General features: G+C 41.7%; 1 protein-coding gene and 1 pseudogene across 1 annotated transcript in view; one reads left to right on the forward strand and one right to left on the reverse strand.

Moving 5' to 3' along the window:
• LOC139751782 (cytochrome b-like) lies at window positions 1-24,442 on the forward strand (annotated as a pseudogene).
• Window positions 1-25,442, reverse strand: part of LOC139751788 (uncharacterized) — a 126,046-nt gene that overhangs the window by 51,169 nt on the left and 49,435 nt on the right. The window lies entirely within an intron of this gene.

Raw genomic sequence — 25,442 nt, forward strand, 5'->3', positions numbered from 1 at the left:
ATGTCTCAGGAATCAGTGCAGAAGGTTTATATCTACTGTCACTGGTACTGTGTAGGAGGACTGTGGCTGATTAAGTCTTCAAGAATGTGTGTTCATTATGTAGCATAACTGTGCACGGGTTAGGGGTGAAACCATGTTGTTTGAGTGAAAGCGAGATATTTTGTTTTATTCTGTTGTTGGATCAACTTCTCACAAAAGTTGGATACAGGAGACAGCAGTGATATACATCAGTAAGGGGATCGGGAGTTTGGTGGTTTGGAGGGTATGGATGGGAATTATGTTGGTGTTTTCATATGTAAGGATTCTTTTGTGTAGTTAAAGGCATCTGTTAAGTGCTTGGATTGCAACTGGGCCAAAGTGTTATGCGAGTATGATTTGTTGTCACAACCTTCAAGTTGTATCACTTGTATCAAGGGTGTGGCCAGTTGCTCCCGAATGTTATGCAGTTTCTTAAGACATACACTTTTAGAGGTGACGACGGTTTGTGGTTTTTTTTCGTCTTCTTCTTAAGAAGTGTCGCATGAGTAAGTTTGTGTGCTATTTCATGAGTCGGGGCTACATTTGTCAGGTAACTGTAGGTGTTCTTGAACGTGCACCTAAGTAGTTGATTGTCGTGGGTTGAATGTTAACCGTGTTGAGAAAGGAGTGTCAGTTTCTAGTCCGCTTTTGAGTAAGTATGATAGTTACCTAGTTTTTGGATTTGTTCCCTGATTTCAGTTGGTGGAGTGGTTTTGTTTGAGTTGGTTTCTTCGTGTAACTTGCGGGAAGAAGTTTAAGTTGTATCTCATTCTTTGTCTTTATGGTATGCACTTCTTGCTAACTTGCTTTAAATAAAGTGTGATATTTCATAATCTAGGGACGGGAAATCAATAATAATCAGGTCTACTTTCTTAAAGTTAGTGAAAATGTTTTTGGTAATTTCCTGGGTTGGATGGGCCAAATGGAGTGTTGTCAGAATGTGGAGGTGGTCAGAGGACCCTTTGTGTAACATGCTCCAAATCATTCTTCTGCTTAGTACTGGTTTGCAGAACGTGAAGTGTAGTGAAGTTGGCATGGCTGATACAGAAAAGTTGCACTTGGTTTAAGAATAATGAACCACGGGGATCTTAGGTGGGTGGCAGCCTTGTTGGTTGGTTGCACATGTTGAGGAAACTGAAGGACTGCAGTTGGTTTATAAGAAGTTCACCTCAAAGATCTTGGGTATGAGTGCTGACCCAAGTGTAATGACGAGCACTGAAATTCCCACAGAGATAAGTGTTAGGTACGCTGGTCAGGTTTATGGGGAGGATATCTGGAGCGGCTTGTGCAGAGGGAAGGTATGTAGTATGTAGGTGTTCATTATGCTGCAGTCAGCAATGTAAAGTTTCCATGTTATGGACTGTATAGATTTTTTCAATGCCTGTGAACACTTTTTCTGGTGTCAGTGGTCTTATAGAATGGCATGGTTTGAAGGAAGTGTTAAGGTTCTTCCTCTATAACTATAAAAAGTTGGAAGGCTGGATCTGGATGTGGCTAGTTTCTCGGCTGAGGACTGTGTAGACGTTGTCCTATAGATAGTTCATTGTTTGTGAGTGCTATTTACTGATGCCAAGAGTTCTGTGGAGTTATGGCGTTTGTTTGTGATGAGTGGCAGAGCGCTGTGCTATTGCTTGGTGGATGCTTGTACAGAGGGTGGGTGGGTTTGTGAGGAGGTTTTGAGATTTAGTTATAGTAGATGCTGCATTTCCAATGCTCGGAGTAGTCTTTTATGGATGACAGAGATGTGCAGTGGAGGTGATATAACTGAGCGCAGTTGGAACATCTGATGAAGTACTTTTTGGTGACGGGCGCTTGACACTGTGGGCAAAGGTATACAAGTTGTTAAACACTCATCTATGTCCCCCTTGCCTTTACAGAATGGCACTATTGCGGACACTGGGCCACTGGAGTTCGCGAGCATGTACCTAGTATGTTTATGTCAAATGAGCCAGTATCACTGCATGGTTGAGGAGTAAGGGTAGCTGGAATATAGTAAAAAGATGTGAGCTGCCAAATTGATGGCCAGTGATAAAAGTAAAAGTGTTCTTACAGATAGGTCTGATAGCATGTGTCGTACAATTGGTAACGATGAGGCATGTGAACAACACCCATTTCGTGGTGTTGCTAAGATCTGCTGTTGTCGTGCATCAGCTGTCAATCATCAATAATTATGTTAAATGGCACTTTATCAGCAAGCATCTACTCTGGATGTACATGCAGGATTCTTTATACCATATTGTGCAAGATAAACACAGCAACTGTGTCAAATAGGAACGTGCAACATTTACCGGCAAAAAGTTGGGTCTCGTGACATCTAGACAACGTCTCCTACCCACCTTCCCCGTCTACCTGACGTTCCTTAACCCTTCCTCCCCAAACTTCTGAGTGCATTTCAAACTTCCAAACGGCATACCTAAGACCGTGCAGACCAACATAGGATATGAAATTATTCTTTAAATTATGCTAACCCGTTCTCACCATCATCAACCCGAAAACTTAAACACCACCATTCATCCCGCTCCTCCCTCCCTCCTTTTCAGCGTCTCCAGCAGTCACTCCTCTTTCCAATCTGTTTTAACTGCAATACCATCCACTCCAGTCGCCTTGTCACACATCATTTCATGCTAGGCTTTCACCTATTTCCACCAAATCTCTTTCCATAACTTTCTTACTTTGCATACCTATCCGACCAAAACACTCTACATCTGCCAGCCTATATACAAAAACATTCAATAGTCCTTCAAAGGACTCATTGCACCTCCCTCACCTTATTCCTTTCTGTCACTACTTCCCTGTTTGCCCCTTTCACCGATGTTCTTATTTCTTCTCTTACTTTTCCCACACTATTACCCTCCTTCCAACTGTTTCTTTTTCTTTCTGAAACCGATATTCGCTCATCCCAATCCTCATTTACCCTCTTTTTCAGCCTCTGCACCTTCCTAATGTCCTACCACCTCCTCTTATACAACTCCCAATCACTTGCATTCCTTGCCTATATATACTACCAATACGCCTCTTTTTCCTCTTTCTCTAGCAACTCAGTTCATGCCAACACTCCCTAACCTTTCTCACCTGCTTACCTCCCACATTTTCCATCTCAATACACAGCATGTCTCTCGGACATGCTGGCACTTCTTCCCTAAATACCTAGCATTCGTTACCCACTCTTCAAGGTTCGTTTACTCTCAGCTTCTGCCATCCTACATTTAAACTCTCCTTGTATCGCTTCAAGGATCTTCGTAGTGAAGCGGTTAATTCTACTGAACGTCACCTACGGATGGCCTACTTGGGATCAAACCCGCATAGATTCGAATCCTGGTCGCAGCAGCCGGTTCACTGTCCATCTAGCTGTTCCTCGTACCAAAGGGATTAGTCAATAACATGGGCACCTGGCATAACTTAGTGTGCGTGTGTGTATGTGTGTGTGTGTGTGTGTGTGTGTGTGTGTGTGTGTGTGTGTGTGTGTGTGTGTGTTTCAATTTCTAAAAGGGGAAACAGAAGTCAAGCGGGGAATACTCATCCTCCTCGAAGGCTCAGATGGGGGTGTCTGAATGTGTGTGGATGTAACAAGATGAGGAGAGATATGTGGTATGTTTAAGGAAAGAAACCTGGATGTTTTGGTTCTGAGTGAAACGAAGCTCAAGGGTAAAGGGAAGAGTGGTTTGGAAGTTCTGGGAGTAAAGTCAGGGGTTGGTGAGAGGACAAGAGCTAAGAAAGAAGTGTGTGACAGTGTAAGGAAGTAAATTCTAGATTAATGTGGGTAAAACTGAAAGTGAATGGAGAGAGATGGGTGATTATTGGTGCTTATGCACCTGGTCATGAGAAGAAAGATCATAAGAGGCAAGTATTTTGGGAGCAGCTGAGTGAGTGTGCTAGCAGCTTTGATGCACGAGACCAGGTATTAGTGATGGGTGAATTAAATGCGTTGAGTATGGCAGTTAAGGGTATAATTGGTTTACGTGGGGTATTCAGTGTTGTGAATGGAAATGGTGAAGAGCTTGTGGATTTGTGTGCTGAAAAAGGACTGGTGATTGGGAATACATGGTTTAAAAAGGAGGCCACATATAGGTATACGTATGTGGGTAGGAGAGATGGTCAAAGGGCATTATTAGATTACGTGTTAATTAACAGGCGAGTAAAAGAGAGACTTTTGGATGTTAATGTGTTGAGAGAGGCAACTGGAGGGATGTCTGAACACTATCTTGTGGAGGCGAAGATGAAGATTTGTAGAAGTTTTCAAAAAAGAAGAGAGAATGTCGGGGAGAAGAGAGAGGTGAGCGTAAGACAGCTTGGAGAGGAGACATATGTAAGAAAGTACCAGGAGAAATTGAGTGTAGAATGGCAAAAGATGAGAGCAAATGACGTGAGAGGAGTGGGTGAGGAACGGGATGTATTTAGGGAAGCAGTAATGGTATGAGCAAAAGATGCATACGACATGAGAAAGGTGGGAGGTGGACAGATTAGAAAGGGTAGTGAGTGGTGGGATAAAGAAGTAAAGTTGTGAGTGAAAGAGAAGAGAGAGGCGTTTGGACGACAATTACAAAGGAGTGCAAATGACAGGGTGATGTATAAAAGAAAGGTGTATGGGCTAAAAAAGAGGGCAAATGAGAGATGGGGTAATGGAGTACCATTAAACTTTAGGGAGAATAAAAAGATGTTTTGGAAGGAGGGAAATAATGTGCGGAAGACAAGAGAACAAATGGAAAAATCGGTGAAGGGGGCAAGGGGGAATTAATAACACGTAGTGATGAAGTGAGAAGGAGGTGGAGTGAGTATTTTGAAGGTTTGTTGAATGTGTTTGATGAGAGTGGCAGATGTAGGGTGTTTTGATCGGGGTGGTACGCGAAGTGAGAGGGGTCAGGGAGAATGGTTTGCTTAAGAGAGAAGTAGTAATGAAAGCTTTGCGGAAGATGAAACCTGTCAAGGCGGCGGGTGTGAATGGTATGGTAGTAGAATTTATTAAGAAAGGGAGTGACTGTGCTCTTGACTGGTTGGTAAGTATATTCAATGAATGTATGGATCATGGCAGAATGCATGCGTAGTGCCATTGTACAAAGGCAAATGGGATAAAGGTGAGTGTTCGGACTACACAGGAATGGGTTTGTTGAGTATACCTGGGAAGTTGTATGGGAGAGTATTGATTGAGAAGGTCAGGGCATGTACAGAGCACCAGATTGGGGAGGAGCAGGGCGGTTTCAGAAGTGGCAGAGTTTGTGTGGATCGGGTGTTTGCCCTGAATGTGTGTGTGTGTGTGTGTGTGAGAGGTGCTTACAGGAGCGGATGGATTTGTACGTGGTATTATGGATCTGGAGAAGGAATATGATGAGGTTCATGGAGATGCTTTGTGGGTGTACTTGAGAGTGTATGGTGTGGGAGGAAAGCCGCTGGGGGGCAGTGAAAAGTTTTTACCAGGGATGCAAGAAGTAAGTGAGGAGAATGATTGGTTCCCAGTGAAGGTCGGTATGCGGCAGGGGTGTGTGACGTCGCTATAGTTGTTTAATCTATGTATGGATGGGGTGGTTATGGAGGTTAATGCAAGAGTTTTGGAGACGGGTGAGTATGCAGTCTGTTGGGGATGATAGGGACTGGGAAGTGATTTACTCGTTTTTCACCGATGATGAAGCACTGATGGCTGATTCGAGTGAGAAACTGCAGAAGTTGGTGACTAAGTTTGGAAAAGTGTGTGAAAGGAAAGAGTTGAGAGCAAGGTTATTTGGTTCAGTAGGGATGAGGGACAAGGTTATTGGGATGTAAGTTTGAATGGAGAAAAACTGGATGAAATGAAGTGTTTTACATATCTGAGAGTGGACTTCGCAGCGTATGGAACCACGGAAATGAGTCACAGGGTGGGGAAGGGGGAGAAGGTTCTGGGGGCGATGAAGAATCTGTGGCAGGAGAGAAAGTTATATCGGAGAGCAAAATTGGGTATGCCTGAAGGAACAATAGGCATGGGCTATACATAGGGTTGTACGGAAGAGGGTGGATATGTTGGAATTGAGGACAATATGTGGTGTGAGGTGGTTTGATCGTGTAAGTAATGAAAGGGTAAGAGAGGTGGGTGAAAATAAAAAGTGTGTGGTTGAGAGAGTAGAAGAGGGTGTGTTGAAACAGTTTGGACATATGGAGAGAATGAGTGACAAGAGGTTGACAAAGAGGATATGTGTGTCACAGGTGGAGGCAACAAGGAGAACCGGGAGACCAAATTGGAGGTGGAAAGGTGGAAAAAAATTTTGAGCGATCGGGGCCTGAACATACAGGAAGGTGATAGGCGCGCAAAGAATAGAGTGAATTAGAACGATGTGGTATAACGGGGTCATCGTAGGGTCAATGGATTGAACCAGGGCATGTGAAGCGTCTAGGGTAAACCATGGAAAGGTCTGTGGGCCCTGGATGTGTATAGGGAGCTGTGGTTTCGGTGCATTACACATGGCAGGTAGGGACTAGCGTGAACGAATATGGTCTTTTTTGTCTTTTTTCCTGGCGCTACCTCGCTGAAGCAGCGGGTAGCGATGCTATTTCCTGCGGGGAGGGGTGGCGCCAGAAATTGATGAAGGCAAGCGAGTATGAATATGTACATGCGAATATATATGTCTGTGTATGTGTATGTATCCGTATGTATATGTTCATATGTATATGTGCGTGTATGTGCCATTCTTCGTCCCTATCCTGGCGCTGCCTCGCTGAAGGGGGAAACGGCAATCAAGTATAATATATAATATATGCAAGAGGTGAAAAAAAGGGCAAATGAGAGTTGGGGTGAGAGAGTATCATTAAATTTTAGGGAGAATAAAAAGATGTTCTGGAAGGAGGTAAATAAGGTGCGTAAGACAAGGGAGCAAATGGGAACTTCAGTGAAGGGCGCAAATGGGGAGGAGATAACAAGTAGTGGTGATGTGAGTAGGAGATGGAGTGAGTATTTTGAAGGTTTGTTGAATGTGTTTGATGATAGAGTGGCAGATATAGGGTGTTTTGGTCGAGGTGGTGTGCAAAGTGAGAGGGTTAGGGAAAATGATTTGGTAAACAGAGAAGAGGTAGTAAAAGCTTTGCGGAAGATGAAAGCCGGCAAGGCAGCAGGTTTGGATGGTATTGCAGTGGAATTTATTAAAAAAGGGGGTGACTGTATTGTTGACTGGTTGGTAAGGTTATTTAATGTATGTATGACTCACGGTGAGGTGCCTGAGGATATATATATATATATATATATATATATATATATATATATATATATATATATATATATATATATATATATATATATTTTGTCGCTGTCTCCCGCGTTTGCGAGGTAGCGCAAGGAAACAGATGAAAGAAATGGCCCAACCCACCCCCATACACATGTGTATACATACATCCACACACGCAAATATACATACCTACACAGCTTTCCATGGTTTACCCCAGACTCTTCACATGCCTTGATTCAATCCACTGACAGCACGTCAACCCCGGTATACCACATCGCTCCAATTCACTCTATTCCTTGCCCTCCTTTCACCCTCCTGCATGTTCAGGCCCCGATCACACAAAATCTTTTTCACTCCATCTTTCCACCTCCAATTTGGTCTCCCTCTTCTCCTCGTTCCCTCCACCTCCGACACATATATCCTCTTGGTCAATCTTTCCTCACTCATTCTCTCCATGTGCCCAAACCATTTCAAAACACCCTCTTCTGCTCTCTCAACCACGCTCTTTTTATTTCCACATATCTCTCTTACCCTTACGTTACTTACTCGATCAAACCACCTCACACCACATATTGTCCTCAAACATCTCATTTCCAGCACATCCACCCTCCTGCGCACAACTCTATCCATAGCCCACTCCTCGCAACCATACAACATTGTTGGAACCACTATTATTTCAAACATACCCATTTTTGCTTTCAGAGATAATGTTCTCGACTTCCAAACATTCTTCAAGGCTCCCAGAATTTTCGCCCCTCCTCCACCCTATGATTCACTTCCGCTACCATGGTTCCATCCGCTGCCAGATCCACTCCCAGATATCTAAAACACTTTACTTCCTCCAGCTTTTCTCCATTCAAACTTACCTCCCAATTGACTTGACCCTCAACCCTACTGTACCTAATAACCTTGCTCTTATTCACATTTACTCTTAACTTTCTTCTTTCACACACTTTACTAAACTCAGTCACCAGCTTCTGCAGTTTCTTACATGAATCAGCCGCCAGCGCTGTATCATCAGCGAACAACAACTGACTCACTTCCCAAGATCTCTCATCCACAACAGACTGCATACTTGCCCCTCTTTCCAAAACTCTTGCATTCACCTGCCCAACAACCCCATCCATAAACAAATTAAACAACCATGGAGACATCATACACCCCTGCCGCAAACCTACATTCACTGAGAACCAATCACTTTCCTCTCTTCCTACACGTACACATGCCTTACATCCTCGATGAAAACTTTTCACTGCTTCTAACAACTTGCCTCCCACACCATATATTCTTAATACCTTCCACAGAGCATCTCTATCAACTCTATCATATGCCTTCTCCAGATCCATTAATGCTACATACAAATCCATTTGTTTTTCTAAGTATTTCTCGCATACATTCTTCAAAGCAAACACCTGATCCACACATCCTCTACCACTTCTGAAACCACACTGCTCTTCCCCAATCTGATGCTCTGTACATGCCTTCACCCTCTCAATCAATACCCTGCCATATAATTTACCAAGAATACTCAACAAACTTATACCTCTGTAATTTGAGCACTCACTCTTATCCCCTTTGCCTTTGTACAATGGCACTATTCAAGCATTCCGCCAATCCTCAGGCACCTCAACATGAATCATACATACATTGAATAACCTTAATAACCAGTCAACAATACAGTCACCCCCTTTTTTAATAAATTCCACTGCAATGCCATCCACACCTGCTTCTTTGCCGGCTTTCATCTTCCGCAAAGGTTTTACTACCTCTTCTCTATTTACCAAATCATTTTCCCTAACCCTCTCACTTTGCACACCACCTCGACCAAGACACCCCACATCTGCCACTCTATCATCAAACACATTCAACAAACCTTCAAAATACTCACTCCATCTCCTTCTCACATCACCACTACTTGTTATCACCTCCCCATTAGCCCCCTTCACTGAAGTTCCCATTTGCTCCCTTGTCTTACGCACTTTATTTACCTCCTTCCAAAACATCTTTTTATTCTCCCTAAAATTTAATGATACTCTCTCACACCAACTCTCATTTGCCCTCTTTTTCACCTATTGCACCTTTCTCTTGACCTCCTGCCTCTTTCTTTTATACCTCTCCCACTCATTTGCATTTCTTCCTTGCAAAAATCGTTGAAATGCCTCTGTGTTCTCTTTCACTAATAATCTTACTTCTTCATCCCACCACTCACTACCTTTTCTAATCAACCCACCTCCCACGCTTCTCATGCCACAAGCATCTTTTGCGCAAGCCATCACTGCTTCCCTAAATACATCCCATTCCTCCCCCACTCCCCTTACCTCCTTTGTTCTCACCTTTTTCCATTCTGTACTCAGTCTCTCCTGGTACTTCCTCACACAAGTCTCCTTCCCAAGCTCACTTACTCTCACCACTCTCTTCACCCCAACATTCTCTCTTCTTTTCTGAAAACCACCACAAATCTTCACCTTTGCTTCCACAAGATAATGATGAGACATCCCTCCAGTTGCACCTCTCAGCACATTAACATCCAAAAGTCTCTCTTTCGTGCGTCTATCAAATAACACGTAATCTAATAACGCTCTCTGGCCATCTCTCCTACTTACATACGTATACTTATGTATATCTCGCTTTTTAAACCAGGTATTCCCAATCACCAGTCCTTTTTCAGCACATAAATCTACACCATTTCCATTTACAGCACTGAACACTCCATGTATACCAATTATGCCCTCAACTGCCACATTACTCACCTTTGCATTCAAATCACCCATCACTATAACCCGGTCTTGTGCATCAAAACCACTAACACACTCAGCTGCTCCCAAAACACTTGCCTCTCATATATATATATATATATATATATATATATATATATATATATATATATATATATATATATATTTCCCTGGGGATAGGGGAGAAAGAATACTTCCCACGTATTCCCTGCGTGTCGTAGAAGGCGACTAAAAGGGGAGGGAGCGGGGGGCTGGAAATCCTCCCCTCTCGTTTTTTTTTAATTTTCCAAAAGAAGGAACAGAGAATTGGGCCAGGTGAGGGTATTCCCTCAAAGGCCCAGTCCTCTGTTCTTAACGCTACCTCGCTAATGCGGGAAATGGCAAATAGTTTGAAAGAAAGAATATATATATATATATATATATATATATATATATATATATATATATATATATATATATATATATATATATATATATATATATATGTGTGTGGATCAGGTGTTTGCTTTGAAGAATGTATGTGAGAAATACTTAGAAAAGCAAATGGATTTGTATGTAGCATTTATGGATCTGGAGAAGGCATATGATAGAGTTGATAGAGATGCTCTGTGGAAGGTATTAAGAATATATGGTGTGGGAGGCAAGTTGTTAGAAGCAGTGAAAAGTTTTTATCGAGGATGTAAGGCATGTGTACGTGTAGGAAGAGAGGAAAGTGATTGGTTCTCAGTGAATGTAGGTTTGCGGCAGGGGTGTGTGATGTCTCCATGGTTGTTTAATTTGTTTATGGATGGGGTTGTTACGGAGGTTAATGCAAGAGTTTTGGAAAGAGGGGCAAGTATGAAGTCTGTTGGGGATTAGAGAGCTTGGGAAGTGAGTCAGTTGTTGTTCGCTGATGATACAGCGCTGGTGGCTGATTCATGTGAGAAACTGCAGGAGCTGGTGACTGAGTTTGGTAAAGTGTGTGAAAGAAGAAAGTTAAGAGTAAATGTGAATAAGAGCAAGGTTATTAGGTACAGTAGGGTTGAGGGTCAATTCAATTGGGAGGTGAGTTTGAATGGAGAAAAACTGGAGGAAGTGAAGTGTTTTAGATATCTGGGAGTGGATCTGGCAGCGGATGGAACCATGGAAGCGGAAGTGGATCATAGGGTGGGGGAGGGGGCGAAAATTCTGGGAGCCTTGAAGAATGTGTGTAAGTCGAGAACATTATCTCGGAAAGCAAAAATGGGTATGTTTGAAGGAATAGTGGTTCCAACAATGTTGTATGGTTGCGAGGCGTGGACTATGGATAGAGTTGTGCGCAGGAGGATGGATGTGCTGGAAATGAGATGTTTGAGGACAATGTGTGGGGTGAGGTGGTTTGATCGAGTAAGTAACGTAAGGGTAAGAGAGATGTGTGGAAATAAAAAGAGCGTGGTTGAGAGAGCAGAAGAGGGTGTTTTGAAATGGTTTGGTCACATGGAGAGAATGAGTGAGGAAAGATTGACCTAGAGGATATATGTGTCGGAGGTGGAGGAAACGAGGAGAAGAGGGAGACCAAATTGGAGGTGGAAAGATGGAGTGAAAAAGATTTTGAGTGATCGGGGCCTGAACATGCAGGAGGGTGAAAGGAGGGCAAAGAATAGAGTGAATTGGAGAGATGTGGTATACCGGGGTTGACGTGCTGTCAGTGGATTGAATCAAGGCATGTGTATGGGGGTGGGTTGGGCCATTTCTTTCGTCTGTTTCCTTGCGCTACCTCGCAAACGCGGGAGACAGCGGCAAAAAAAAAAAAAAAAAAATATATATATACATACATATTCTGGTACTTCCTCATAGAAGTCTCCTTTCCATGCTCACTTACTCTCACCACTCTTTTCACCCCAACATTCTCTCTTCTTTTCTGAAAACCTCTACATATCTTCACCTTCGTCTCCACAAGATAATGATCAGAAGTCCATCCAGTTGCCCTTCTCAGCACATTAACTTCCAAAAGTCTCTCTTTCACACAAAGGATCTTCCATCTATATATATTTATATTTATATTTATTTTGCTTTGTTGCTGTCTCCCACGTTTGTGAGGTAGCGCAAGGAAACAGACGAAAGAAATGGCCCAACCCACCCCCATACACATGTATATACATACACGTCCACACACGCAAATATACATACCTATACATCTCAATGTACACGTATATATACACACACAGACACATACATATACACCCATGCACACAATTCACACTGTCTGCCTTTATTCATTCCCATTGCCACCTCGCCGCACATGGAATACCATCCCCCTCCCCCCTCATGTGTGCGAGGTAGCACTAGGAAAAGACAACAAAGGCCCCATTCGTTCACACTCAGTCTCTAGCTGTCATGCAATAATGCCCGAACCCACAGCTCCCTTTCCACATCCAGGCCCCGCACAACTTTCCATGGTTTACCCCAGATGCTTCACATGCGCTGATTCAATCCACTGACAGCACGTCAACCCTGGAATACCACATCGATCCAATTCACTCTATTCCTTGCCCGCCTTTCACCCTCCTGCATGTTCAGGCCGCGATCACTCAAAATCTTTTTCACTCCATCTTTCCACCTCCAATTTGGTCTCCCACTTCTCGTTCCCTCCACCTCCGACACATATATCCTCTTGGTTAATCTTTCCTCACTCATTCTCTCCATGTGCCCAAACCATTTCAAAACACCCTCTTCTACTCTCTCAACCAAGCTCTTTTTATTTCCACACATCTCTCATACCCTTACATTACTTACTCGATCAAACCACCTCACACCACACATTGTCCTCAAACATCTCATTTCCAGCACGTCCACCCTCCATATATATATATATATATATATATATATATATATATATATATATATATATGGTGTGGGAGGCAAGTTGTTAGAAGCAGTGAAAAGTTTTTATCGAGGATGTAAGGCATGTGCATGTGTAGGAAGAGAGGAAAGTGATTCGTTCTCAGTGAATGTAGGTTTGCGGCAGGGGTGTGTGATATCTCCATGGTTGTTTAATTTGTTTATGGATGGGGTTGTTAGGGAGGTAAATGCAAGAGTTTTGGAAAGAGGGGCAAGTATGAAGTCTGTGGGGATGAGAGAGCTTGGGAAGTGAGTCAGTTGTTCGCTGATGATACAGCGCTGGTGGCTGATTCATGTGAGAAACTGCAGAAGCTGGTGACTGAGTTTGGTAAAGTGTGTGAAAGAAGAAAGTTAAGAGTAAATGTGAATAAGAGCAAAGTTATTAGGTACTGTAGGGTTAAGGGTCAAGTCAATTGGGAGGTAAGTTTGAATGGAGAAAAACTGGAGGAAGTAAAGTGTTTTAGATATCTGGGAGTGGATCTGGCAGCGAATGGAACCATGGAAGAGGAAGTGAATCATAGGGTTGGGGAGGGGGCGAAATTCCTGGGAGCCTTGAAGAATGTGTGGAAGTCGAGAACATTATCTCGGAAAGCAAAAATGGGTATGTTTGAAGGAATAGTGGTTCCAACAGTGTTGTATAGTTGCGAGGCGTGGGCTATGGATAGATTGTGCGAAGGAGGGTGGATGTGCTGGAAATGAGATGGTTGAGGACAATTTGTGGTGTGAGGTGGTTTGATCGAGTAAGTAATGTAAGGGTAAGAGAAATGTGTGGAAATAAAAAATTCGTCGTTAAGAGAGCAAAAGAGGGTTTTAAAATGGTTTGGGCACATGAGAGAATGAGTGAGGAAAGATTGACCAAGAGGATATATGTGTCAGAGGTGGAGGGAACGAGGAGAAGTGGGAGACCAAATTGGAGGTGGAAAGATGGAGTGAAAAAGATTTTGAGTGATCGGGGCCTGAGCATGCAGGAGGGTGAAAGGCAGGCAAGGAATAGAGTGAATTGGATCGATGTGGTATACCGGGGTCGACGTGCTGTCAGTGGATTAAATCAGGGTAAACCATGGAAAGTTCTGTGGGGCGTGGATGTAGAAAGGGAGATGTGGTTTCGGGCATTATTGCATGACAGCTAGAGACTGAGTGTGAACGAATGGGGCCTTTGTTGTCTTTTCTAGCGCTACCTCGCACACATGAGGGGGGAGGGGGATGTTATTCCATGTGTGGCGAGGTGGCGATGGGAATGAATAAAGGCAGATAGTGTGAATTGTGTGCATGTGTATATATGTATGTGTCTGTGTGTGTATATATATGTCTACATTGAGATGTATGGGTATGCATATTTACGTGTGTGGACGTGTATGTATATACATTGTGTATGTGGGTGGGTTGGGCCATTTCTTTCGTCTGTTTCCTTGCGTTACCTCGCAAACGCGGGAGACAGTGACAAAGCAAAATAATAAAAATGAATATATATATATATATATATATATATATATATATATATATATATATATATATATATATATATATATATATATATTATCCCTGGGGATAGGGGAGAAAGAATACTTCCCACGTATTCCCTGCGTGTCGTAGAAGGCGACTAAAAGGGAAGGGAGCGGGGGGCTGGAAATCCTCCCGTCATTTTTTTTTAATTTTCCAAAAGAAGGAACAGAGAAGGGGGCCAGGTGAGGATATTTCCTCAAAGGCCCAGTCATCTGTTCTTAACGCTACCTCGCTAATGCGGGAAATGGCGAATAGTACGAAAGAAAGAAAAAAAAAAAAAATATATATATATATATATATATATATATATATATATATATATATATATATATATTATCCCTGGGGATAGGGGATTAAGAATACTTCCCATGTATTCCCTGCGTGTCGTAGAAGGCGACTAAAAGGGGAGGGAGCGGGGGGCTGGAAATCCTCCCATCTCGTGTTTTTTTTTTTTTTCCAAAAGAAGGAACAGAGGGGGCCAGGTGAGGATATTCCAAAAATGGCCCAGTCCTCTGTTCTTAACGCTACCTCGCTAACGCGGGGAATGGCGAATAGTTTAAAAGAAAGAAGATATATATATATATATATATATATATATATATATATATATATATATATATATATATATATTTATTTATTTCATACTATTCGCCATTTCCCACGTTTGCGAGGTAGCGTTAAGAACAGATGACTGGGCCTTAGAGGGAAAATCCTCACCTGGCCCCCTTCTCTGTTCCTTCTTTTGGAAAATTAAAAAAAAACGAGAGGGGAGGATTTCCAGCCACCCGCTCCCTCCCGTTTTAATCGCCTTCTACGACACGCAGGGAATACGTAGGAAGTATTCTTTCTCCCCTATCCACAGGGATAATATATATATATATATGTATATATATATATATATATATATATATATATATATATATATATATATATATATATTTTTTATACTTTGTCGCTGTCTCCCGCGTTTGCGAGGTAGCGCAAGGAAACAGACGAAAGAAATGGCCCAACCCCCCCATACACATGTATATACATACGTCCACACACGCAAATATACATACCTACACAGCTTTCGATGGTTTACCCCAGACGCTTCACATGCCTTGATTCAATCCACTGACAGCACGTCAACCCCGGTATACCACATCGCTCCAATTCACTCTATTCCTTGCCCTCCTTTCACCCTCCTGCATGTTCAGGCCCCGATCACACAAAATCTTTTTCACTCCATCTTTCCACCTCCAATTTGGTCTCCCTCTTCTCCTTGCTCCCTCCACCTCCGACACATATATCCTCTTGGTCAATCTTTCCTCACTCATCCTCTCCATGTGCCCAAACCACTTCAAAACACCCTCTTCTGCTCTCTCAACCACGCTCTTTTTATTTCCACACATCTCTCTTACCCTTACGTTACTCACTCGATCAAACCACCTCACACCACACATTGTCCTCAAACATCTCATTTCCAGCACATCCATCCTCCTGCGCACAACTCTATCCATAGCCCACGCCTCGCAACCATACAACATTGTTGGAACCTCTATTCCTTCAAACATACCCATTTTTGCTTTCCGAGATAATGTTCTCGACTTCCACACATTCTTCAAGGCCCCCAGAATTTTCGCCCCCTCCCCCACCCTATGATCCACTTCCGCTTCCATGGTTCCATCCGCTGCCAGATCCACTCCCAGATATCTAAAACACTTCACTTCCTCCAGTTTTTCTCCATTCAAACTCACCTCCCAATTGACTTGACCCTCAACCCTACTGTACCTAATAACCTTGCTCTTATTCACATTTACTCTTAACTTTCTTCTTCCACACACTTTTTTTTTTTTATACTTTGTCGCTGTCTCCCGCGTTTGCGAGGTAGCGCAAGGAAACAGACGAAAGAAATGGCCCAACCCCCCCCATACACATATATATACATACGTCCACACACGCAAATATACATACCTACACAGCTTTCCATGGTTTACCCCAGACGCTTCACATGCCTTGATTCAATCCACTGACAGCACGTCAGCCCCGGTATACCACATCGCTCCAATTCACTGTATTCCTTGCCCTCCTTTCACCCTCCAGCATGTTCAGGCCCCGATCACACAAAATCTTTTTCACTCCATCTTTCCACCTCCAATTTGGTCTCCCTCTTCTCATCGTTCCCTCCACCTCCGACACATATATCCTCTTGGTCAATCTTTCCTCACTCATCCTCTCCATGTGCCCAAACCACTTCAAAACACCCTCTTCTGCTCTCTCAACCACGCTCTTTTTATTTCCACACATCTCTCTTACCCTTACGTTACTCACTCGATCAAACCACCTCACACCACACATTGTCCTCAAACATCTCATTTCCAGCACATCCATCCTCCTGCGCACAACTCTATCCATAGCCCATGCCTCGCAACCATACAACATTGTTGGAACCACTATTCCTTCAAACATACCCATTTTTGCTTTCCGAGATAATGTTCTCGACTTCCAAACATTCTTCAAGGCTCCCAGAATTTTCGCCCCCTCCCCCACCCTATGATCCACTTCCGCTTCCATGGTTCCATCCGCTGACAGATCCACTCCCAGATATCTAAAACACTTCACTTCCTCCAGTTTTTCTCCATTCAAACTCACCTCCCAATTGACTTGACCCTCAACCCTACTGTACCTAATAACCTTGCTCTTATTCACATTTACTCTTAACTTTCTTCTTCCACACACTTTACCAAACTCAGTCACCAGCTTCTGCAGTTTCTCACATGAATCAGCCACCAGCGCTGTGTCATCAGCGAACAACAACTGACTCACTTCCCAAGCTCTCTCATCCCCAACAGACTTCATACTTGCCCCTCTTTCCACGACTCTTGCATTTACCTCCCTAACAACCCCATCCATAAACAAATTAAACAACCATGGAGACATCACACACCCCTGCCGCAAACCTACATTCACTGAGAACCAATCACTTTCCTCTCTTCCTACACGTACACATGCCTTACATCTTCGATAAAAACTTTTCACTGCTTCTAACAACTTTCCTCCCACACCATATATTCTTAATACCTTCCACAGAGCATCTCTATCAACTCTATCATATGCCTTCTCCAGATCCATAAATGCTACATACAAATCCATTTGCTTTTCTAAGTATTTCTCACATACATTCTTCAAAGCAAACACCTGATCCACACATCCTCTACCTATAAATATATATATATATATATATATATATATATATATGTATATTCCTATGATTCCATTGGGAAAATGTTTACCAAATGGCGTCCTAGCTTTGTCTCTTCGATGTATATCAACTGACTGTTACATTTCTCTCGTGTGTCCCCTGATGTGATTATTACACGAAAGTGCACTTGGGAACTTTTCGTGTTTCATTTTCCCCATGGACTCATAGGAATATCTTGATCATGCGCAAAATTGTGATCCTTTCCAATATATATATATATTTTATTTTTTTTTTTTATTATTATACTTTGTCGCTGTCTCCCGCGTTTGCGAGGTAGCGCAAGGAAACAGACGAAAGAAATGGCCCAACCCCCCCCCATACACATGTATATACATACGTCCACACACGCAAATATACATACCTACACAGCTTTCCATGGTTTACCCCAGACGCTTCACATGCCTTGATTCAATCCACTGACAGCACGTCAACCCCGGTATACCACATCGCTCCAATTCACTCTATTCCTTGCCCTCCTTTCACCCTCCTGCATGTTCAGGCCCCGATCACTCAAAATCTTTTTCACTCCATCTTTCCACCTCCAATTTGGTCTCCCTCTTCTCCTCGTTCCCTCCACCTCCGACACATATATCCTCTTGGTCAATCTTTCCTCACTCATTCTCTCCATGTGCCCAAACCACTTCAAAACACCCTCTTCTGCTCTCTCAACCACGCTCTTTTTATTTCCACACATCTCTCTTACCCTTACGTTACTCACTCGATCAAACCACCTCACACCACACATTGTCCTCAAACATCTCATTTCCAGCACATCCATCCTCCTGCGCACAACTCTATCCATAGCCCACGCCTCGCAACCATACAACATTGTTGGAACCACTATTCCTTCAAACATACCCATTTTTGCTTTCCGAGATAATGTTCTCGACTTCCACACATTCTTCAAGGCTCCCAGAATTTTCGCCCCCTCCCCCACCCTATGATCCACTTCCGCTTCCATGGTTCCATTCGCTGCCAGATCCACTCCCAGATATCTAAAACACTTCACTTCCTCCAGTTTTTCTCCATTCAAACTCACCTCCCAATTGACTTGACCCTCAACCCTACTGTACCTAATAACCTTGCTCTTATTCACATTTACTCTTAACTTTCTTCTTCCACACACTTTACCAAACTCAGTCACCAGCTTCTGCAGTTTCACACATGAATCAGCCACCAGCGCTGTGTCATCAGTGAACAACAACTGACTCACTTCCCAAGCTCTCTCATCCCCAACAGACTTCATACTTGCCCCTCTTTCCAAAACTCTTGCATTTACCTCCCTAACAACCCCATCCATAAACAAATTAAACAACCATGGAGACATCACACACCCCTGCCGCAAACCTACATTCACTGAGAACCAATCACTTTCCTCTCTTCCTACACGTACACATGCCTTACATCCTCGATAAAAACTTTTCACTGCTTCTAACAACTTTCCTCCCACACCATATATTCTTAATACCTTCCACAGAGCATCTCTATCAACTCTATCATATGCCTTCTCCAGATCCATAAATGCTACATACAAATCCATTTGCTTCTCTAAGTATTTCTCACATACATTCTTCAAAGCAAACACCTGATCCACACATCCTCTACCACTTCTGAAACCACACTGCTCTTCCCCAATCTGATGCTCTGTACATGCCTTCACCCTCTCAATCAATACCCTCCCATATAATTTACCAGGAATACTCAACAAACTTATACTTCTGTAATTTGAGCACTCACTCTTATCCCCTTTGCCTTTGTACAATGGCACTATGCACGCATTCTGCCAATCCTCAGGCACCTCACCATGAGTCATACATACATTAAATAACCTTACCAACCAGTCAACAATACAGTCACCCCCTTTTTTAATAAATTCCACTGCAATACCATCCAAACCTGCTGCCTTGCCGGCTTTCATCTTCCGCAAAGCTTACACTACCTCTTCTCTGTTTACCAAATCATTTTCCCTAACCCTCTCACTTTGCACACCACCTCGACCAAAACACCCTATATCTGCCACTCTATCATCAAACACATTCAACAAACCTTCAAAATACTCACTCCATCTCCTTCTCACATCACCACTACTTGTTATCACCTCCCCATTTGCGCCCTTCAGTGAAGTTCCCATTTGCTCCCTTGTCTTATGCACTTTATTTACCTCCTTCCAGAACATCTTTTTATTCTCCCTAAAATTTAATGATACTCTCTCACCCCAACTCTCATTTGCCCTTTTTTTCACCTCTTGCACCTTTCTCTTGACCTCCTGTCTCTTTCTTTTATACATCTCCCACTCAATTCCATTTTTTCCCTGCAAAAATCGTCTGAATGCCTCTTTCTTCTCTTTCACTAATAATCTTACTTCTTCATCCCACCACTCACTACCCTTTCTAATCAACCCACCTCCCACTCTTCTCATGCCACAAGCATCTTTTGCACAATCCATCACTGATTCCCTAAAAACATCCCATTCCTCCCCCACTCCCCTTGCTTCCATTGTTCTCACCTTTTTCCATTCTGTACTCAGTCTCTCCTGGTACTTCCTCACACAGGTCTCCTTCTCAAGCTCACTTACTCTCACCACCCTCTTCACCCCAACATTCACTCTTCTTTTCTGAAAACCCATACAAATCTTCACCTTAGCCTCCACAAGATAATGATCAGACATCCCTCCAGTTGCACCTCTCAGCACATTAACATCCAAAAGTCTCTCTTTCGCATGCCTGTCAATTAACACGTAGTCCAATAACGCTCTCTGGCCATCTCTCCTACTTACATAAGTATACTTATGTATATCTCGCTTTTTAAACCAGGTATTCCCAATCATCAGTCCTTTTTCAGCACATAAATCTACAAGCATTATACAACATAAAAATACAAATTAACAAAGGAAGTGAAGCAAATAAGGTATAAAACAATATGTATAATCAAGCCTGAACCCGTTCAGGTTGATATACCCACCCTAAAATTAGAATCAAAGTCAAACCTAAAATAAATAAATAATTTAGAGCAGAAAAAGTCAATAATAAACAAATCAATAAAAACAAATTAAACAAAAGAAAACCGACCTAAAATATCTTTTTTTTTTTTTTCACTTTCTGACTAAAACGAATTATTAGACCAACAACACAAATTCTCAATAAAATTAAAGCAAACGTTAAATAATCTATGCCCATCATATATCTAAGTTCATAAAGAAAAAAAATGACTGCATTTAAAAAAGAAAAGAAAAAAGATAAAATAAATAAGAAATTGAGCTACTTCCCATATTCCAATATTATTGATATAGTTCTGGCAATTAAAAGTTTTAACATTGTAAAGAATTAAATCTATTAAAATAATCATTCCCATGGGTACAAACTACAGAAACCAATATAGACAATCCTATTGCCCCTTCACATGCTACCAATCCCAAAAAAACAATAAAAAAAGGATTCACCCCCATGGCAGGATAAACCACACATTAAAACAAAAAACACTCCCAACAAACTCCAAACTCAAAAGAGTATTTAAAAGATGCTTTCGTTTTGAACAAAACACTTACATTCCACAAAGCACTAGGTATCAATCAAAATAAAAAATTTAAAATTATCATTAGTTTTGACAGTTTATTTGAAAACTTTGGTCTTGTAAACCAAAAAAGAATACCGAAATTCTCATAACTCAGGAAAAAGACTATAAATCCTATCTTTAACCCCCAAAATCAATATCTTAAACTATTTCCTGATATCATTTTCATACACATTTTTTTATCGATTTTATACACTCATTTAGTTCATCCACCAGCAGCGGGAATTATTCTTCTTATTCAAACATCTCTAATCTCCTTATCAACAGAACTTCATTGTTTTGATTTTTCTTATATTTTGTTTCTAGTCTTCTTAGGGGGGTATACTAGTTTTTTTTATCTATGTAGTTTTACTGGCCTCAAATGAATCTTTTAAAACATCATTCTTTTACCGTGGACATATTACTTTCTTTTCATTAATCCTATCAGGAACTTTTTTCCTGATAGATATCCTACTTTCATCCTAACCAGTCTCCATACAACACTCCTTTCAATTTGCCAAAAGTGCCTCAAATCATTCATCTGAACTAACACTGCTCACCTATGACTTCCCAGTCATAAAAATAACTATTGTAGTAGTTTTATATTTACTTTTTACACTTACTGTAGTAGTCGAAGTTACATCAGTATTCCTAGGGGCTTTATGTCTATCATAATAAATGACAACACCAATCTGAAAAACACATCCATTGTTTAAAATCATAAACGGAGCTATAGTAGCTATGCCCATTCCAAGAAACATTTCAACACTTTGAAACTGCGGTTCTCTTTTAGGCTTATGTTTATCCGTTCAAATTCTTACAGGAATCTTTTAAGCTATACACTATATAGCAGATATTAGCTTAGCTTTTATCAGTGTAGCATATATTTGTTGTGACGTGGAGTGTGGATGACTACTTCATACAATACACGCTTCCTTTTTAGTTATTTGCCTTTATATACATATTGGTTTTGATTACATAGTGGTTTGATTGAGTAAGTAATAATAGGGTAAGAGAGATGTGTGGTAATAAAAAGAGTGTGGTTGAGAAAGCAGAAGAGAGAGTTTTGAAATGGTTTGGTCATACGAAGAGAATGAGTGAGGAAAGATTGACCAAGAGGATATATGTGTCAGAGGTGGAGGGAACAAGAAGTGGGAGACCAAATTGGAGGTGGAAAGATGGAGTGAAAAAGATTTTGAGTGATCGGGGCCTGAACATGCAGGAGGGTGAAAGGCGTGCAAGGAATAGAGTGAATTGGATCGATGTGGTATACCGGGGTCGACGTGCTGTCAATGGATTGAACCAGGGCACGTGAAGCGTCTGGGGTAAACCATGGAAAGTTCAGTGGGGCCTGGATGTGGAAAGGGAGCTGTGGTTTCGGTGCATTATCACATGACAGCTAGAGACTGAGTGTGAACGAATGGGGCCTTTGTTGTCTTTTCCTAGCGCTACCTCGCACACATGAGAGGGGAGGGTGTTGTTATTCCATGTGTGGCGGGGTGGCAATGGGAATGAATAAAGGCAGACAGTATGAACTATGTACATGGGTATATATATATATGTCTGTGTGTGTATATATATGTATACATCGAGATGTATAGGTATGTATATGTGGTGTGTGTGGATGTGTATGTATATACATGTGTATGTGGGTGGGTTGGGCCATTCTTTCGTCTGTTTCCTTGTGCTACCTCGCTAACGCGGGAGACAGCGACAAAGCAAAATAATATAAAATAATACATATTGGACGAAGTATCTACTATGGGTCCCTCTTATTCATTGAAGTGTGGATAATTGGAGTTTTTATTTTAATTGCAACAATAGCAACAGCTTTCTTAGGATATGTCTTACCCTGAGGTCAAATCTTTCTGAGGAGCTACTGTAATTACAAATCTATTTTCTGCTATTCCATATATTGGTACTGATTTAGTACAATGAATCTGAGGGGGATTCTCTGTACGAAATGCCACTTTAACACGATTTTTTAAACCATTTTTATTACCATTTGTAGTTACAGCATTATCCGGTAACCACATTGTTTTCTTGCATCAAAGAGGATCATGAAATCAACTAAGCATCTCAAGTCAACCAGATAAAGTTCCCTTTCACCCTTATTTTTCTTTCAAAAACTTAGTTGGATTTATCATCTTTCTAACACTTTTAGTGATAATTACTCTACTAGACCCCTATCTCTTAAGAGATCCAAACAATTTTATTCCAGCCCATCCAATATCCACACCAGCACACATTCAACCTGAATGATATTTCTTATTTGCTTACGCTATTTTGTGATCTATTCCTAACAAAATAGGAGGAGTCATTGCCGTAGTTCTATCAGTTGCTATCATTATAATCTTCCCTGCAACTCACTGTTCAAAATTCCAAAGATTAGCGTTTTATGCACCACGAAAAAAAATTTCTTATCTTTAGTATCAATTCTAATCCAACTAATGTGAATCAGAGCACAACCTGTAGAAGATCCTTCTATCCTGACTGGATAAATTCTAGCCACAATATATTTTTCTTATTTTGTGCTTAATCCAATTACCATATATCTATGAGACTCCCTCCAAGACTGATTAATTAGTTTATGGAAAACCAGCATTTTGAAAATGCTTAAAAAGAGATATTACTCTTATCAATCAATTTTACTAATATATTATATCAATTACTAATCAAGTGAATGTGTTTGAATGATAGAGTGGCAGATATAGCGTGTTTTGGTTGAGGTGGTGTGCAAACTGAGGGGGTTAGGGAGAATGATTTGGTAACCAGAGAAGAGGTAGTAAAAGTTTTGCAGAAGATGAAAGCCGGCAAGGCAGCAGGTTTGGATGGTATTGCAATGGAATTTATCAAAAAAGGGGTGACTGTGTTGTTGACTGGTTGGTAAGATTATTCAATTTATGTATGACTTATGGTGATGTGCCTGAGGATTGGTGGAATGCTTGAACAGTGCCACTGTACAAAGGCAAAGAGGATAAAAGTGAGTGCTCAAATTACAGAGGTATAAGTTTGATGAGTATTCCTGGGAAATTATATGGGAGGGTATTGATTGAGAGGGTGAAGGCATGTACAGAGCATTAGATTGGGGAAGAGCAGTGTGGTTTCAGAAGTGGTAGAGGATGTGTGGATCAGGTGTTTGCTTTGTAGAATGTATGTGAGAAATACTTAGAAAAGCAAATGGATTGTATGTAGCATTTATGGATCTGGAGAAGGCATATGATAGAGTGATAGAGATGCTCTGTGGAAGGTATTAAGAATATATGGTGTGGGAGGCATGTTGTTAGAAGCAGTGAAAAGTTTTTATCGAGGATGTAAGGCATGTGTACGAGTAGGAAGAGAGGAAAGTGATTGGTTCTCAGCGAATGTCGGTCTGCGGCAATGGTGCATGATGTCTCCATGGTTGTTTAATTTGTTTATGGATGGGGTTGTTAGGGAGGTGAATGCAAGTCTTGGAGAGAGGAACAAGTATGCAGTCTGTTGTCGATGAGGGGGCTTGGGAAGTGAGTCAGTTGTTGTTCGCTGATGATACAGTGCTGGTGGCTGATTTGGGTGAGAAACTGCAGAAGCTGGTGATTGAGTTTGGTAAAGTGTGTGACAGAAGAAAGCTGAGAGCAAATGTGAATAAGAGCAAGGTTATTAGGTACAGTAGGGTTGAGGGACAATTCAGCTGGGAGGTAAGTTTGAATGTAGAAAAACTGGAGGAAGTAAAGTGTTTTAGATATCTGGGAGTGGATTTGGCAGTGGATGGAACCATGGAAATGGAAGCAAGTCATAGGGTGGGGGAGGAGGCCAAAAGTTCTGGGAGCATTGAAAAATGTGTAGACGGCAAGAAAATTGTCTCAGAAAGCAAAAATGGGTATGTTTGAAGGATAGTGGTTCCAACAATGTTATATGGTTGTGAAGCGTGGGCTATAGATAGAGTTGTGCGGAGGAGGGTGGATGTGCTGGAAATGAGATGTTTGAGGACAATATGCAGTGTGAGGTGGTTTGATCGAGTAAGTAATGAAAGGGGAAGAGAGATGTGTGGTAATAAAAAGAGTGTGGTTGAGAGAGCAGAAGAGGATGTTTTGAAATGGTTTGGTCACATGGAGAGAATGCGTGAGGAAAGATTGACAAAGAGGATATATGTGTCAGAGGTGGAGGGAATGAGGAGAAGAGGGAAACCTAATAGAGGTGGTAAGATGGAGTGAAAAAGATTTTGAGTGATTGAGGCCTGAACATGCAGGAGGGTGAAAGGTGTGCAAGGAATAGAGTGAATTGGAACGATTTGGTATACAGGGGTAGACATGCTGTGAATGGGTTGAACCAGGGCATGTGAAGCGTCTGCAGTAAACCATGGAAAGTTTT

This window comes from Panulirus ornatus, chromosome 12 (assembly GCF_036320965.1).
Source record: "Panulirus ornatus isolate Po-2019 chromosome 12, ASM3632096v1, whole genome shotgun sequence".
Taxonomy (NCBI): domain Eukaryota; kingdom Metazoa; phylum Arthropoda; class Malacostraca; order Decapoda; family Palinuridae; genus Panulirus; species Panulirus ornatus.